This window comes from Callorhinus ursinus, unplaced genomic scaffold (assembly GCF_003265705.2).
Source record: "Callorhinus ursinus isolate GAN/ISIS: 27379988/994484 unplaced genomic scaffold, GSC_fseal_2.0 scaffold30, whole genome shotgun sequence".
Taxonomy (NCBI): domain Eukaryota; kingdom Metazoa; phylum Chordata; class Mammalia; order Carnivora; family Otariidae; genus Callorhinus; species Callorhinus ursinus.
In genome coordinates this window covers 3,529,626-3,548,399 of record NW_027397092.1, presented here as the reverse complement: position 1 = coordinate 3,548,399, position 18,774 = coordinate 3,529,626, and the positions used below count along the sequence as shown (strand labels likewise).

Below are 18,774 nucleotides of genomic sequence, written 5' to 3'. Positions count from 1 at the left end.
AGCATTTCCTGCATTGTCTCTGTCCCTCATTTTTAGATAATGATCACTAATATCATGTCAGAATGAAATGACCCTCGAGTAAACAACGTTTCACCTGCCATGTGGTTTTCCCCTCATATAAAAAGATACTAAGAGACTTAGAAAGCGTGTTAAGGGATATTAAAGATTAGAAAAGTAATAAAACAAATCAGAATTATCTGGCCTGAGGAATTTACCTCATTAAATTAGGAGCACACATTTTGAAACAAAGGGTAAATCAGACCATGGGTGATGACTTTTGAAGCAAATTTTTCCAAGGAAAATATTATTTTCTGGTGGGAAACATTTGCTTTTTTAGCTTCTTAACATTTCATACAGGTTGTTTCTAAAGAAAACATTTATGAAACTTAGGAAGTAACTTTGAAGCAAACTGTAGAGGTCATGACCAATGTCCATCCTTGAATGGCCATACTGGCTGCTTTCACTCCAACAGTGTTGCTAGCAGAAGGCTACAGAAAACATGACATGAGGGCTATTTGTGCCTATGTAAGGATGTGGGTTCTATTAGTGGAGGTATTCCGTCAGTAAGCCAGTCTCTATAAATCCTTCAATAAGCGTATGTGGCAGAGAAAACAGACCTGGAATGACTCTGACTTTGGAAACACAGGGTCAGGTCTATCTTGTTCCAGGCTACTTCTATATATGGAAAGGACCCTGTTGTATGGTAAGGGACAGAGACACTCTCAGATTACGTTAGTTAACACAACTGGTAGGTGTGGCGGGGAAGGGCGGGGGGGAATGAGGTGAGACTTTAAGATTTTGTGGAGAGAAGTGAAGTCGGCTGGGAGTATCAACAGTCTTGCTGGCAGGCCTCAAAAAGTACAGAACAGGTAAGAGTAAACCCTCTGACTTGAGCTTATCTGCCTAATCCTCAAGAAAAGCACCTGACACTTCATTCCTTAGTGTTTCATGCGTGTGGTAATCCAGCTATTCTCTTTCTTTTGTGGCTGCCACAACTCCCTAGTGACTCCACATTCTACCCTTTCCCTTACATTAAAATACCTACTTTCTCATAGCTCATGTTTTTTGTGGCAGTCTCCCTCTGTGACTCAGCTTCTGTGCTATTTTAATCAATTCTAGTACCTCGTATATACTTCACATTTAAAATCCCCGAGAAGGATAAGAGTTGATTAGTTCAGCCAGTCACTACTGGGTATAGAGTCCCCAAAGTTTGGCAGAACTCTTGTTCTGAGCTGCGTGATGGTTCACTGGTTTAGCTTGGGTCGGATTCCCATTCCTGAGCCCCTCAATCTGAGCAGGGGATGACACTGAGTCCCATTTGTAAAGGAACATCCAGAAGACAGCCGTAGGCAGGGAGTGCCTTCAGAGCATCCTCAAGTTCTTGCTAATGTAACAGATAAATTAATGAATGTTGGAGTTCTGGGTTCTAAATTGTTTTCTAGTTAAAAAGAGAGCCAGAGGCATCTAATTATTCTTTGAAACCTCTTTCATAATGTCTTCATTCAATTTTCCATTTCTCCTTGTCTTATATTGCATTTTTGTACAAGATTCCCTGTTATCATAGGAGACGAGGCTGTGGGTACTTCATAATTTATAACTATGATAAATACTCAATGATAAGTATGAAACTAAAAGTTGTAGTGAACAGGTTCTGTGTGCCCAGAAAACAACTGTTTCTAATTTGTGTCTGTCTGTGGAGGGATAGATTCTGCAGGGAGGCAGCACAATTATGATATTCACCTCCCTTCCAATAGCATGTTTTTATTTGTTTGTTTCATTGGTTTTCTCTTTAAGCTTGGGGGAAGATCATTTATCCATCCTTATATTTTCACCACAGCTAGAAAGAATGCTTCACGTGACAGATTAGGGAACATTTTCAAAACGAGGAAGAGAATCAAGGAACATAATTAAATCAAAAAGGAAATTGTCATTATGAAATCCTGTTTCAAAGCAGAGTCAAACTACTGGAAATTATCTGTGAATCGAACAGGATGAACCCAAAATAGTATCATATAGAAACACATGCTAGTTTTCACATTTCCTCCCTCATGAATATATACCAAAGTCCAAAGTAAATTTGTCTTAACTGCATATTGAGACATAATAGCATATCATTCACATTTCAAAGAAAGATTTTATCGGTTCATATCATGAGTAGTAAAATCATTAATAGGAAATGATAAGTAAAATCATTAATAGGAAAAACTAAATGCCATCCAAATTTGGTCTCCAGAGTTTTGCAAAATTCTAATTTCTTTAAGCTGATTCTATTTTGTGTTCTTTCCTTTATCTTAAAAAAAAAATACCACTAGAGAGGATGATTTCTAAAACACAGTGATATAAGGTTGAAGTATAGAATATACTTCAAAACAGTGACTGGTGAGACCAAGTGAACATTTGATATGAAATTCTTTGGAGCCTTATTCTTTCTTTTTTATACATTTTATCCGGCTGGATTTCAATAAAGTCAAGCATGGTTTTATACATCTAGTCTTACTCAGTTTAAAGTCCCAGGTGATTCATCAATCCTTCCTTTACCTCTTGCCTGCCAAGGTCAGATATAATGAAAACAAAGGTTAAGAAAATAAAGCTTAATATTGCAGATGACTTTGCATTATTTCATTGGCCAACTGTTCAGGAAAATAGAAGGCTCAGACCCTGTGTCTCCATGTTATTTGACCACACAGCCTCCTCCTTGGTTTCCAATTCATCTTTCCTCTGCCGTTTTATAATATTGATTTTTGAAATACCTCTGTTATAGATAAACACAATCTCATTATAAAAGACTTACACAATGCAGGCATATAGAGAACATTTCTACTTAGCTAAATATTTTTTAAGAATTGTTTTGTTATGAAATAATATATCTTCTAACTTAATTTCTTTAACAAGGCAAGAAACTTCCTCCACATTTCATATTAACATCATCTGGGACTTTTATTTCATTTTTTTGGTTTGTTTTTGTTTTTGCTTTTTACTAGGAATAAAACTGAACGATTGCTTGTCTGATTTTTTTTTTGCCTGTCCACAAGAATGTTAATTTGATTGAATATACTCATTCAGGTTCAGAATATTTTCCATCAGAACTCTGAAGACAATGTTCCACTGTTTTATAGAAATTGAGGTTGTTACTGAGAAATCCAATGCTAATGTGGTATTTATTTTTGGAAAACCTATGTTTGAATTTTGATTGATTATTCATTTGGTTTTCCCCTCTGGATTTTATTTATTTAGGATTTTTTTTTATCTTTATGTTTCTAAAATTTAATGATGGCATGTCCAGACCTGAGTGTTTCTTTTTCCCTTTTTTTTTTTTTTTTTTTTCTAATAATCCTGTAGGGCTTTTGATGAGTGTCTCAGTGTGAAGCCTTGGACTTTTCTTCAACTTTGAGAGCTTGTGTCCTGTAATTTATTCTGTAATTGTTTATATCTTTTTCATTCTTCACTTTCTCCTAGAACTCTTACTGGGCTGATAAAGAAAATTCTGGACCTATACTATTATCTCTTAACTTTTCTCATACTTTTCACCTCTGTCCTTTGCACTATATTCTGGGATAATTCCTCCATTGCTTATTATGTACACATTTCAGTTCTCTACAGAGAACATAGAGAGGGCTTCAGTTCAAACACCTGTGCTCACTGATGTTTAGAAACAGCTTCTCCTCCCCTCCCCTTCCCTTCCTTTCTCTGAATGATTCCTTCAATATCCACTACTTCTGTATCTCTAGCATTCTAGACACTCTGCTCAGTCTTCTGAGAGATACAGATGGAAACAAGGCAAGGCCTCTTCCCTCTAGGCATTTTATGGGTTCTAAGAAATAAAACAATGCCTATGTGACCGATGCAGAAAAGTAGAAGAAGGGAATGTAATAAAATATGGTTAGAAATACAAGAAGGCACCAGAACATGAAGACCTTGGATGCCACAAAAAGAGATTCAGATGTTATTTGAAGTACAATGGGAAACAAACACTGGGTTTTAAGAACAGTAGCAATGTAGTCTGATTTATCATTTTTAAGATTATTCTGACTGGGCTTTGTAAAATACAGATTGAGAGAAGCAAGAGAGGAAGCCAGAGACTATTGTAGGAAGGCATAGTAACAAGGATGCATTTGGGGCTTATGTGTTGGCAGCATGGTTGGAGAGAAATGGACAGATGTGAAATATATTTAGGAGGCAGACTTGCCATGACTTGCTAGTGAACTGAATATGGAATACAGGAGCGGATGTAGAACCAAAGATGATTCTTGAGATTTTGGCTTGCATAACTGGAGCTCCAAGGAGGTTTGTGGTGATGATAGTATTTTTGAAGTCATTTTCACCATTTCAATAGGTTTTTACAAGTAAATGAAAAGATTAAAAAAAAAAAAAAAACAAAGGATGGGCTGTAGAGAGACACAAGTAGTCAAGACTATAGGCCCAGTGCCTAGGACAGTGTCAAATTTATCAAAGCTTAAAAATATTTGACAACAAATGATAAATTAATAAAGCTATCTGAAAGGAAAAGCTGGGTACATAGATCAATTTCTAGTTACTTTTTAAAGTAAATTCCACGTATTAAACATCACTTCCCAATAAGTTAAATTCATTAAAAAGGAAATTGTCTCATTTGTAAAGTGTTCATTTGATCTTCTAAATAATAAAACTTTGCAAATAAATATGGTTTCCAAAAGTGAATTTTCCAGTTCATAATCATCCCTGGATGATTTCTGTTATAGCATTTTATCTTTATTATGTTCCAGGAGGCCAGCTTCTAATGTATAGAGAAATAATGAGGGATATAGGATAATTTTTGACTATTGGTCCTTCCAGATCCACTGGTCTCCTGGATTCTGACTAATGAAACTAATAATACACTATATGTTAATTAATCGAATTTAAATTAAAAAATAGGAAAAAAAAAAAAAGAATAAAGGGACCAGCACAGAGATATGTGCTGAGCTGTGCAAGAGCTACGAAGAGCTGAGGAAGGACCAGTGGAGTCTGCTAACTCAGCTCAACCTATTTTGCTTCCCCACCATACTTTTGCTGTACTTACTTCTGTCTTTCTCAGGTCCTCAAAATAATAGCCTGCTTTTCCAAAATTCAACCACTTACATTCTTCAAAATTCTATGCATTAAAAAAACTGACTCTATTTGAAGCATTTTTGGTAAATAATGTACTCTCCCATAAACCAGGCATGCCCTCCTTAACAGCTTCTGTACTGTTGGACTTTCAGTTTAGAAATCTGCCTTCATGGCGTGTACTCAGATAAAATGGAGCATCTGGATAATTCACCTTTGGAAGCAATTTAGTATTATAATTAGTCCATAAAATCTATTTTTATGATGTAAATAATCATTAAGAACCTAAAACATGCAAGAAAATGTATTAAGTCCTGGGGAGAATGCAGTATCCAAAATGTCTCTGACAGTGCTTATCTTATAGTAGGTGCTCAGTAAACATTTGTAGAGTAAATACATGAATTAATGAATAAATACACTGGTCCCTCTCCACTCTGAAAGGAACTGAAACTCTACTAGTAGTTGTGGAAGAATTCTTATTTGAGGAAAAAACAAAAACAAAAACCCTTCTATTCTTACTGTAACATGATCTCTCTATTTAACAAATTGCATCTTAGTTTTAGAAATACAGAATGTGCACCAGAAAACCAACTGCGTCTTACTAGAGGGGGTGGCTACATCCCTTCAGCAAAAGGAGTTATATGAGCAAAGGTGCTGGCTGAGACTTGTAAGCGCAAGTCTCCATGAGGATAATGAACAGTAGGACTTTGATGGGTGGGAAAAAGCAAAGGGAATGAAGGAAGCAACAAAAACATCTATTGTTGCTACACTACTCAATTCAGTCTAACAAGAGCATTTACTGGACTCTTATTGTATAGGACTGAGTACATTATAATAAAACATAAAATGTTGCTTTCTAACACAATGAACAATTTCTTTTTCCACCACTGGCTATTGATAATGGAGTAGAAACCTCTGATTCACAATGAGACAAAAATCATAGCTGTTTTAGGTTTTCCAGGTAACCTCAGGACATTTCTCCCAACACATCTTTGCTTGCACATCTGCAAAGAAGATAAGAGCACTGAGTAACTACCTAGCTTTTAAGTTGCTTAAAGAGTTAAAATGACTTCCCTGTGTATCCCAAAAAATTAACACTGCTGTATGTCTTTAAGCTTTAAAAAAAAAAAAACCTGCATTGTTGAGTATGTAAGGAATGACACTAATGTTAAAATTCTATTAAGTTCACATTCTAACTTAAAACTGGAAACCTTGTGACCTCTTTTGTATAATTCATCATCTGGCAATGTTAAGAATTCCCTAGTGTTAAACTCGATCATATAATATGCACTACAACTTGTGATTCTGATATTGTCCACTGCAAGTTGGAAATATGTTTCACATTCTTGCCTTGAAATTATTTATCTATAAAAGCCAAGTCAATGCTCAGTTGTTACTTGTGAGTACATTGGATGCATTCTCAACAAACTCTGACCTCTTATGTCTCCAAAAAAGAAATCTTGTTAAATGTAATTCAGAAGAGCAACATGCTTAACTATTTTTCTGAGAACGTTAGGATTGATACTTGCTGCTCTGGAAAAAAATCACATTTTCCAAAGTTACTCAGTAATATCGCAGTTATGCTCTTTCCTGTTTATCTCCTTCCCATTAAAGACTATGAGCTTTCGACAAATGCTTTCCTGATTCATTCCTCAGTCATAAGGACTACAAAAATCCCCATCTGCCACTTGGCTATTTTTGCACCAGTTTGGATATAACGAAGAATGTGGACACTTGCTTGGCCCATGAAGTTAGTATGTGTCCCCTACTTTATAATAAAGACTATATGTCCTATTGAGAGTGAACAAATTTGGTGACAAAAATATGTACACGACAGCTTGAATTGTTCAACACAAATGTACTGTACTTAAAATAACCAGTAAAATAGCAATGCCTTCTATGGGCAACAGCTGTAGGATAGAAACATGTTAAAAAAAAAGAGAAGAAGAAAGAAGAAGAAAGAAGAAAGAAGAAGAAAGAAGAAAGAAGAAAAAGAAGAAGATGATGATAGCAGGAAGGGAAGAATGAAGGTGGGGAAATCGGAGGGGGAGACAAACCATGAGAGATGATGGACTCTGAAAAACAAACTGAGGGTTCTAGAGGGGAGGGGGGTGGGGGGATGGTTTAGCCTGGTGATGGGTATTAAAGAGGGCACATTCTGCGTGGAGCACTGGGTGTTATACGCAAACAATGAATCATGGAACACTACATCAAAAACTAATGATGTAATGCATGGTGACTAACATAACATAATAAAAAAAAAGAGTGAAAGGCAAAGAAGTAAAAAAAAAGAAAGAAAGAAATATTAGAAAGAGCACACTCTTCATAGTCAGCCAGAACTCAGTCTGAACAAGACACTTAAACCTTATTTTCCTTAGGAAATGGCTAAGGTGATGACTCTGCAGTTCCCAGTAGCATCAAGGAGACTAGCTAAGGTCAAAGTCACAATATAGTCAAGGTCCCAAACTGGAGTCTAAAACCCTCTACTGATTGGTGATGGGAGCTAATGGAAGAATCCATACCTCTTCTATTCTTCAGGTGAACAATTCTGAGATTTGTCTTAAACAACTTCCTAGTAAGTCTCTGAGGAAACAAATCCTAGTTGCCTACAGCAGTGACTAACTCAGGAACCTCCTGTCTCTGTGGCAGTCTCTGCAGACTTCCATTCTCTGGGATCATTGGTCAAAATAAATTGCTTCATGCAAGCCCTTTTTCTCCAGTTCTGCAGCTCCTCTCTGAGAGGGAGCTCAAGCTTAGATGTTTGATACCAAGCAAGTATCAAATAAGGTAGAAAACAAATGCCCACAAAGATATTCTGGAACTGGATTACTTACCAGTGAGATATTGCTAACAACCCTGTTGCTGATGCAAGGTAGGTAGTCCATCCATGGCCTTCTGAGGATTCAGCATTCTTTTTTTAAGATTTTATTTATTTATTTTTAAAGATTTTATTTATTTATTTAAGAGAGAGAGAGAATGAGAGATAGAAAGCATGAGAGGGAAGAGGGTCAGAGGGAGAAGCAGACTCCCTGCTGAGCAGGGAGCCCGATGTGGGACTCGATCCCAGGACTCCAGGATCATGACCCGAGCCAAAGGCAGTCGCTTAACCAACTGAGCCACCCAGGCGCCCAGATTTTATTTATTTTTTTTATTTGTCAGAGAGAGAGAGAGCACAAAGCAGGAGAAGCAGCAGGGCGAGGGGGAAGCATGCTCCCTGCTGAGCAAGGAGCCTGATATGGAACTCCATCCCAGGACCCTGGGATCATGACCTGAGCAGAAGGTAGATGCTCAACCAACTGAGCCACCTAGGTGTCCCAGGATTCAGCATTCTTAAGAAGCAGGCCAGGATGGCAGGCAAGGAGGGTGAAGTTTTGGCCTCTGTGGCACCTTTGGCATTTGGACATCATGGAGTCAGTGACAAGAATAAGCATTGCAGAATTACCTGCTTTCTACTGGGTATTTACCACAAAGATACAAATGTAGGGACCCGAAGGGGTACATGTACCCCAATGTTTATAGCAGCAATGTCCACAATAGCCAAACTGTGGAAAGAGCCAAGATGCCCATCGACAGATGAATGGATAAAGAAGATGTGGTATATATACACAATGGAATATTATGCAGCCATCAAAAGGAATGAGATCTTGCCATTTGCAACGACGTGGATGGAACTGGAGGGTGTTATGCTGAGTGAAATAAGTCAATCAGAGAAAGACATGTATCACATGACCTCACTGATATGAGGAATTCTTAATCTCAGGAAACAAACTGAGTGTTACTGGAGTGGTTGGGGGTGGGAGGGATGGGATGGCTGGGTGATAGACATTGGGGAGGGTATGTGCTACGGTGAGCGCTGTGAATTGTGCAAGACTGTTGAACCACAGATCTGTACCTCTGAAACAAATAACGCAACATATTTTAAGAAAAAAGGAAAAGAAGAAGATAACAGGAGAGGAAGAAAAGGGGAGTATGTCAGAGGGGGAGACGAGCCATGAGAGATGATGGACTCTGAAAAACAAACTGAGGGTTCTAGAGGGTAGGGGGCTGGGGGGATGGGTTAGCCTGGTGATGGGTATTGAGGAGGGTACGTTTTGCATGGTGCACTGGGTGTTATGAACAAACAATGAATCATGGAACACTGCATCAAAAACTAATGATGTAATATATGGTGATTAACATAACAATAAAAAATTAAAAAAAAAAAAGAATTACCTGCTTTAATGCTTTGAAAGCCTTAAGAAAATAAAATGACAGGCTTAGGTTGGGCAACTATCAACACAAAGCATGCATAAAATCAAGAAGGCCTCGGGATTTAATTTTAAGGATATCAGAACCTCAACTGAGACAAAATATGAGACTCACTGCACAAGAAAATAGTGGGACCCTGGTATTTGCTTAGATAAACTTGATATTCTTAAACTCCTTCTCGTGATTCCCCCATACACACTGGGTTAGTAGAAGCAGCTCCCTCTCTCATTTATAAATGAGGGGCCTCCTATTATCTAGAGACACCATGAAGACCTCCTTCAAGGAAGGGGCCATGCAGAATTAAACTTGTTCTACTCAACAGTTTCCGTCCATTTCCTCCCTGCGTATAGGCCAATAACCACAGCACAACTCAAGCATGGAATGTATTTTCTGCTCTGAGAGGAAATAGCATTCATTCATGAAGAATTCTAAGACCTGACTTGTGTGTACTGGAAGGAAAACAGGCAGAATGGATTTTGAATGCATTGGACTGAGGGATGTATGAGCTGTAAGTCTGGATAGGAAAAAAAGCAATGACATAGGAGCACTCTTTTGGACAAAGGATGTGTTCCAGCAATGGTATGTGTAACCGCCCTTAATAATATTAACTAGTTAACTAATGCTGTTGTAACAAGCTGCCATAAACTTAACAACTTATAAGACCCCACTTTTGTTATCCCAGTTTCTACCAGTCAAAGGTCTGGACATGGCTTGGCTGGTTCCTCTGTTGTGGGTCTCAGAAGACTGCGATCAAGTATTGACTTGGGCTGCAGTTTCATCTCAAGGTTGGACTGGGGAAAGCTCCACTTCCCAGGCTTTGTTGTGGCTGGAAGAATTCACTTCCTTATGGTCTACTGGACTGAGGGCCTCAGTTTTTTGTTGGCTGTTGGCTAGCTGCTGCCCTCAGTTTTCTGGCATGTGGACTCCCTAGAGGGCAACTACAGCACAGTTACTTGCTTCATCTAAAGCTAGTAAGGGAGAAAGAGAGTCTCCTAGCTGGATGGATTGCAATTATTTTTATTATTTTAAAGACTTACTTATTTTATAGACAGAGAAAGTGAGAGAGAGCATGCAAGTAGGGAGAGGGGCAGAGGGAGGGAATCTCAAGCTGACTCCCTGCTGAGCATGGAGGCTGAAGTGGAGGTGGATCTCATGATCCTGAGATCATGACCGGAGCCAAAATCATGAGCCGGGTGCTTAACGGACTGAGCCACCCAGGCACCCCTGGAAGCATTAAAATGTTTGTAAGATAACAGAAATGATGTCCCATCACCTTAGACATAATTCATTGCTTAGAAGTAAATGAGAGTTTCTTCCCAAACTCATGTAGAAGGGATTATACAAGAGAAGATGACCAGAATGTGAGATGTTCAGGTGGGGGCATCTCAGAGTCTGACATATTAGTACACTGCTGGGGGACACATGAAGCTTGCCCAATGACCTCAGGTTAATGAGGAGAAGCAACTGAAAATCAGACGAGTATTCACGGCAATTACAGAAGACTCGGAGAGATGGGGATATTACAGTGCATTTAATACGTGAGATTGAAGACCCCACCATCTGACTGCTCCACTGAAAAATGCTCCCTCCACTAAAGCCATAAGAAATAAGCTCCTGAGGAGGGCTGGCCACTTCTCTGTACAGAGTTTGGCCAAAGGAGATGCTGCTGTACAAACGGGCTCCCTGGTATCAACGGAGGTAAGAGGATCCTGGCATGGCAGAGGCCAGATAGCAACACTCAACAAAGAGGAGCAAGGTGGATTAATTACTACCAAGGAACACAACCCTTATTTGTATTTTATACACCAGAAAAAAGGGATAAGTGTGTGAGAGATTTTTAGCCCAACTCTCTATGTGCAATTTTGTTTATATCTGATTAGTAGGTACTCATACATCACAAGTAGACTGAGACAATAAGATCAAGCTACATTTTGGAAACAGTGGTAGACATAAGATATTGTACAGGTATTTGGAGTTATCGTGACCTTGAAATTGTCGCTCAGCCTTGTTACATCTCAGTTTTTTCAGTCTGTTAAATATCTCTTGGATGTTTCTCTTGTGCCATGCATTGTTTTTGAAACTGATGAGAGAATCTCGTGCCACATTCCAGATGTGCTGGATCTCTGATGTGCTGGCATACTCGTGGAAGATACAGAGATTGAAGAAATTTTATAAGAATATATAATGACCTTATTAACAAGCATCTAAAGGATAAAGTGGGGTGAGAGCATAGAGGGATTTGAGGACTATTACAGATAGAAGTGTCACAAAATCCTTCATGCATAGGTGGTATTTGAGCAGACCTGAATAAAATGAAGAAGCTCTAGGACTTCTAGGGGACAGCAAATACAAAGATCCTATACAGAGAACATTATTGGTATATATGAAGGATCATAAAGAGGACAAGGCAGTTGCTGCTGAGGGAAAAAGTGAGGGGGGGTTCAGGAAATAGATAGGGTCACAGAAGTAGTTGGACTTCAGATCATTCAGATCATTATTTTGAGGATTAAATCAGGTATTTGTCATATTTTTGCTACACAGAGTGCCTAGTTCAAAGGACCAACTTTAGTTTTTCATCCGAAAGCAGCCTCTCATGGGATATCTGAAGAGCTGACTTTAAGTTTTATAAAAATATAAATTGAATTCTCTAACGTCTGAGTATGTCATGACTTAGAGAAACTACAACTCTCAGATGTCATGAGTGGAGTATGTGTCAGATTTATCATTCTATGTAAAAGTGGTAAAAAGACTAATAACGGTTTTACAGATTTGGCCTATATAATGAACACTTCTCATAGAGTGAAAGAATTTTTTAATATAAGCCCTGGTGTTTCCAACCAGAAGGGTCTTAATTACAAAAGAGACCTCAGTCAGTAAGACTATCTGAAGAATCAGTGATTGGGAATCAGAAAGTTGCTGGCATCACTGAAGGTCACTTTGCATTCAATGGGCTTTGCTTAAGGGAAGAACAATCACATCATAAATCAAATATCAAATTAAACAGCTCAGGAACACAGGGTCTAGTAAGCTGATGTGGTCCCAAAGACATTAACTTTCTGATCCCCAGAACCTGTGAAAAGGTTACCTCACATGGAAAGGGGGCTTTTCAGATGTGATTAAATCTAGGATCTTGAGGTGGTGAGATTATTTTAGATTATCCAAGTGGGCCAATATATTCACACAAGTCCTTTTAAGAGGTAGACAGGAGGGCCAGAATCAGGGGGAAGAATGGAAATATGCTGTATTGATGGCTTTAAGGATGACAGATAAAGCCATGAGTCAAGGAATTCTGGAAGCCTCAGAAGCTGGAAAAGTCAAGAGTAGGGATTCTTCCCCAGATCCTCCAGAAGGGACGCAGCATGCCACACTTTGATTTTAGCCCAGCTGAAGACCCATGCTGGACTTCCAAGCTTCAGAACCATACGAGAATAAATATGCATTGTTTTCAGCTGTTAAGTTTGTGGTAGCCTGTTATAAAAAAACACACTGGGGAATAGAGGGCAACAGTTAATAAGAATCATACCCCAAAGTAAAAGCCCAAATTTAAGTCTTTTCAGGAAGAGACTACATAGACTTTAGGGTGGGCCAAGAGTTGCCCAATCTCCCAAGCTAACTTGATTACAACCCTCATTCAATGTGTTTCTAAGTAGGATGGTCTTGAGAGGTCTGGGTACGTACATACAGTATGGAATGCAACAGTTGACTGCATCATTGTTTGTGGCTTTTCTTGAACTTTCCCTAACAGAGAAGCAAATGGCCTCTAAAAGTCCTACAACCCGTGGCTGAATGCTGGTCTCTTCACTTGAAAGATCTGTGATTTAGAGAAGTAACCTACACTGTGCCTCATTTTTCTTATCTGCAATGTATCACATTAATATATTTATCTCTTGTGGTTGCTTTGAGGATTAAGAGAATATGTAAAACCAACTAAAACAGCATTAAAAAAATGTGTCCAGCACAGTAAGTATGTGCAATGGTTTTGTAGTGTTATTCTCCGATATTAATACATTTACAAGACAAAAGGGGAAAATACACCCTATGTCACGGTCTACCTAGTTTCGCAACAGTTTTTGTAATTTTTTGCAATTATTTTATCTTAACTTGTACCAGTCATGATAACTAGTCTACGTTGACAAAAGTGCAAATATACATTCAGGGAAGGAATAAATCCAGGCATTAAGGGGTGGGTGCCAATCATTTCGTACCCAAACGACATTAGCCAGAAGTAGTGTTTTATCAAATCCTTTGCTTTCAATTCCTTGACTTATATTTTGAGGGAGGTATTTCTGAACAATTTTCTCATTGCTCTTATACAGCTGATCAACACAGAAGGCTAGAGGACGCCAAGAAATACAGAGGAATGAGCAGAATGTAAACTTCAGGAGATAACAAAGACTCTATGTATTGTCCACCATGATAACCATGTTATAGGCTCAAAGCGTGGAAAAGAGGCATTTAATTAATATTGTGGGGCGAAGGAATACATGCATTAAAACTTTCTGGTGCTTGCTCTGAATGAGATTATCAGTTAATCTTCACAACAACTTTGTAAGATAAATCCTAGTATTCTTGTTGTATCTGTCTTCTTCTCATTAGTCTTATTGTTTTATTGCTGATAAAACTCAGACCCAAGAGATTTCACTCATTTGCTCAAGATATCATTTAATGATATTGGGATTCAAAACCAAGTCTAACATAGTAACTCAGCCACCTGAAGCCTTTACATAACCACATTAAAAACATGATATGGAGATCACGAATGCCATCTTGACACTGTGGTCAGTGTTCCTGAGACACAAGTTTATAGTCCGTCTACATGAGATGGGGGGGGGAGGGGGAGGAGTAGGAAGCTGAGTGAATACCATTTTCTAAGCTTTCTAAATGGGTATTATTCCACCAGTAGGATTGAACCCCTTCCCTTCAAATAACAAATGGTTTCCACAACCTAAGTTATACTTTAGTTAGGATATACAATCTAAAATTGTTATGTGGAAGTGTTGAATCACTCTATTATCCACCTGAAACTAATATTACACTGTATGCTAATTCACTTACTTAATTTCTGAGTGTGGAACAAAAAGGAAAAAAAATACACAAAATCGTGAGCATACTTTATTTCACGCTGCTCCCTATCAGAGTAGATGTAGACACAGACAGACCAGGGCCAGTGGGGTTGGTCCTTTGGAACAGGCCAGTTCAGGCCAGTGAGATTTAATCAGAGAGAAAAATCTGTTGCTCAATGGCAAGTTGTTGCTCCTACCGAAGTCCAAGCACATCAGTGCAGAAGAGTCCTCCCTTTCAGCCCTAACAGCTCCAAGTGCACACCCTGCCATAAGTGGATCGGTACCACCATCATATACCAAGTCTGCACAAACGTGTGCTTATTGCTCATTGCTATGGTGATGCTCACTAACTATGCTCACGACAGTATTTCTTCCTATGAAAAATTTACAGCCTCAACTCCTAAATGTGCCAGTACAGTTTTCAATAGTTGTATTTATTTGGGTGACATCTATGTATCTTTATGTATTATTTCCTTAATACATTCTGCCGGCATCCACATCCCACATTAAGTAGAAAAGTTCTAGCTGTAATGGAGCAAATACATCCTAATTCTACACAAAATAAAGATATTTAGCATACAAAGGAAATACAGACATCTTTTAGGATTACATTTATGCTAGCAATGAATTTTTATATTATGTTAGATCACCAACAATGAGCCATTATGCAGATTTCATAAACCCAAGCTTCCTAATTCAAGTTCTCTAGATCTATTTGGTCATAATTATGTTTTTATATCATGATTCAAAACAGAAGAGGAAAATATTGTTAAGGATCAGCTACTGAAAGATGAATCACATACTCATACACCAAATATTAGAGTATCAGTAAACTTCTCCAAGTCCAAAGGACTCTCATAGCTATGATTTTATTTGCACCTTTTAAACACCTGCTTGAGCCCATGACTATATTAAGGAAGTATAGATTCCAACATCTGAGATGAATTAGCACAAAACCACCCAAAGGTAAAGATGCTTTCATCCAGGAATCAATGTAAAAATCACATTAAGTACATTTTTACGTATTTGCCACTCTATATTCTCAAACTCACTATTTGGTTTTTCTCACTAGGAAATCTTGACTAGTAATTTTTACCTAGTGAGCACCACTCAGATACCCATGCTGAACATTAAATATTTGGTGTAAAAAAAAAGCTAATAATGAATTATGCTTATGACAAATAATAGTTATAATAGCTATTGATTTTTTTTTCAAGAGTCTGACAAGTGTGTTTAAATAGTGATGAAGGCTGCACATCATTCTAAATTATGGTAAATCTATTCAAGACAAAATATGGCTTTTCTAATATTATTAAGGCAGATTCATTTTTTGATAGTTTATTTGACTGCAAAACATTATCTGTGATCTCCAAAGGAAGTATTTTAATTACTAATATAGTGAACTCCCTATTGAATTCATAAAATTTATAAAATAACTTGTTAAAATTAGGTTCACATACAAAATTAAGAAAGATTTAATTGTTAATAAATATGGCTGAATTAATCAACATTTAATCATATTTAATCATATTAAGTCAAAGGGGAGCAAATGGATGTAAAGAAGTAAAAAATCTATGATTTCTATATGCAGAGAAACTATATGTGAATTTTCTCCACTTTCTTAAATGTTGTAACTTAGAAAAAGAGCAAAGAAAAACAAAAGCTAATCCACAGTTATAAGATATATTCAAGTTCTCCCTATTTTTCTTACCAAAAAAAAAAAAAAATCATTATCCGTCAAGGACAAAGTTGCCTTCCATCTTTTTATATGTGAGAACATTTGGTGTGCTATCTATCAGCTCTTTTTAAATCAAACTGATATTGACTAATACGGATTTGCTGCAGGAACTAAGTAACAGAGAATTGATACAAAACGACAGGGACAACTTCAGTAGAAAATGTAAGGACTCATCCATAATGTATCTATTGACTTGAAGAGGTATTGAACGTCGCTGCTTCACCAATAACTTAGAGCAGGTTGCAAAGTACTGTGAACTTACCTATTTCTGAGTCTTTATTTCTATCATGGCAGTAGGCTTACATATCATCAAATGGGCAATTCTTACAAAAATGAGTCCAAAATCACCCTCTTTTTATTTTCCCTGTGTTCTCTACTTCTTTTATAAAATAACTATTGTGTTGCTACCATGTGACTAGCAGCAGGCTGCTAAACAAGAGGAAATATGTAAATAAATAGGATTCATGGTTCATGTTGATGAATCTTAACATAACTTTGTAATGTATTTATTAAGACAAGCACGTGTAAAAATACTACATTTATTCCCCTTTCCTTTCTCGAATTCAGTCTTTTTTTTCTCTCTTCTATGTTTCTGTCTCTCTCTTTTACCTGACCTCCCTTTATAATTTATTTAAAACATATACTATATGTGATGGACACCAATTTACCTCAAGGATCTAGCACTGAAGGATTTTACTGCTAGTGAGAAAATAAGACAGGTATATAAATAACTTAAATAATATAAAAAAATTTAAAATGTCATGAGACTAACACAGATGATTCATAATTTTGGGTTCTTTCTCCTCCCTTGATTCTATTTTGTCTCAGTTTTCCCCAAGGTAGAAAATGATGTCAGGGTGATTCAGGCAGGATTTAAGCTAGAACTGCAAGAGTTCTTTTTGTGTTCTCTACATTAACTGCTCATGATATATCTATTCCCACAAATTCTGTCATTTTCATAAGAAAAGTGAGGGTAGCCAGAGATTTTCACCTGGTGTGTAACAGGACACCCTGGAAAGTGGGATGTAGGTCACAATATACCAAGATATTGATCCCTTCGGCCACTGGGAGAACTGGTAGGTTTTTGTTGTGTTGCTGTTTTGTTTTGCTTTGTTTTTCCCCATAATGAGCTTTGTCAACTATCATCAGATTGCCATACAAATAAAAAATGTATACATATAGGGCGCCTGGGTGGCTCAGATGGTTGGGCCTCTGCCTTCGGCTCAGGTCGTGATCCCAGGGTTCTGGGATCGAGCCCCGCATCAGGTTCCCTGCTCAGCGGGAAGCCTGTTTCTCCCTCTCCTTCTCCCACTCTCCCTGCTTGTGTTCCCTCTCTTGCTGTGTCTCTCTCTGTCAAATAAATAAAACAAAAATCTAAAAAAAATATATATATACATATATCATTTTTTTATGCACATGATTGATGTGAAAACTTTCAGTGTAACACTAGGAACAAAAATATGTTTGTAGTCAATATGAGCTAGCAAGTACAAAGATTTACTTTTGCATTCTTATTTTAAAACTTGCAATTGGTAAGCAGACTTATAATTTCTTCGCCTTTTCCTTCTCTCTACCCTCGACACAAATGAGAAGTTCAGAAAAAAATCCCTATGCTACCAATATTTCAGAATATTTGGGGGATTTTATTTTGAAATACACTGAATTCCTAAATTAATAAGGGAATAATTATTCATTTAAAAATATTTAAGTCTTTCTACCAAACAGAAGTATATTAGATATTTGTATTCATTCAGGTTGATGTCTTTCAGTATTTCTTTGTGCTCTTTATGTAGATCACAAAACTGCTCATGAATATTAATATTAAACCATAATACTATATATGTATAAACTGTAAAAAATATATCATTTTGTCTATTACAAATTGGACCACTTTTTCATTTTTACAAGTGATCACTATTATTATACAGGAATATTATTGACTGTATTTTTCTTTCATTTGACAATGCTACTGAATCTTGCAATTATGGTGGACTTATAGTTGTTCCTTTACATTTTCTAGTGTCCAAGGAAAATATATTATCGACAGATTAAAATTTTAAAAAAGTTGAAAGCTTTTTGTAAGACAGTGTATAGCACATTGTTGAAACACAGCAAAAAAAAAAAAAGCTTTGTTAGACCAGAAAACAGAAAAAAAAAATTTATGCTTATACATTCAAAATTTCTTCCCTATAGCAAATTACCTGAATGTGACTAAGTATTTAGTGCAATTTTTGATTTATACCATAAATTGTTCTTTTTTTCCTTTTCCAGCTTTACTGAGATACAACTGACTTATAACACCATGTGAGTTTAAGGTATAGGGCATGATGATTTCATACAGGTATATACTACCGCAAAGTGATTATGGCAATACGATTAGTAAATACTTCCATCGCCTCACATAATTACCTTTGTGTGTGTATGTGTATGTATGCTAAGAACACTTAAGATCTAATTAAAAATAGATTGGCCATATGATCCAACAAATCCATGTCTGGGCATATATCCAAAGGAAGGGAAATCAAGATCTCAAAGAGATATCTTCTCTTCTCTTTGATACAATGCTGTATCCACAGAAGCATCATTCACAATGGCCAAGATGGGGAGACAACCTCAGAGGTTCTGTGTGGATGAATGGATAAAGTTGTGGTGTATGTACCA

General features: G+C 37.2%; 1 long non-coding RNA gene across 1 annotated transcript in view; it reads left to right on the top strand.

Annotated features, from left to right (window-relative positions):
• The window catches only part of LOC141370265 (uncharacterized), a 58,552-nt gene extending 44,804 nt beyond the window's left edge, over positions 1 to 13,748 (top strand). The window contains exon 4 of the long non-coding RNA XR_012374165.1: positions 13,629 to 13,748. This is a non-coding gene — a long non-coding RNA (uncharacterized lncRNA). The remainder of the gene's footprint in view (positions 1 to 13,628) is intronic.
• The last annotated feature ends 5,026 nt before the right edge of the window (positions 13,749 to 18,774 follow it).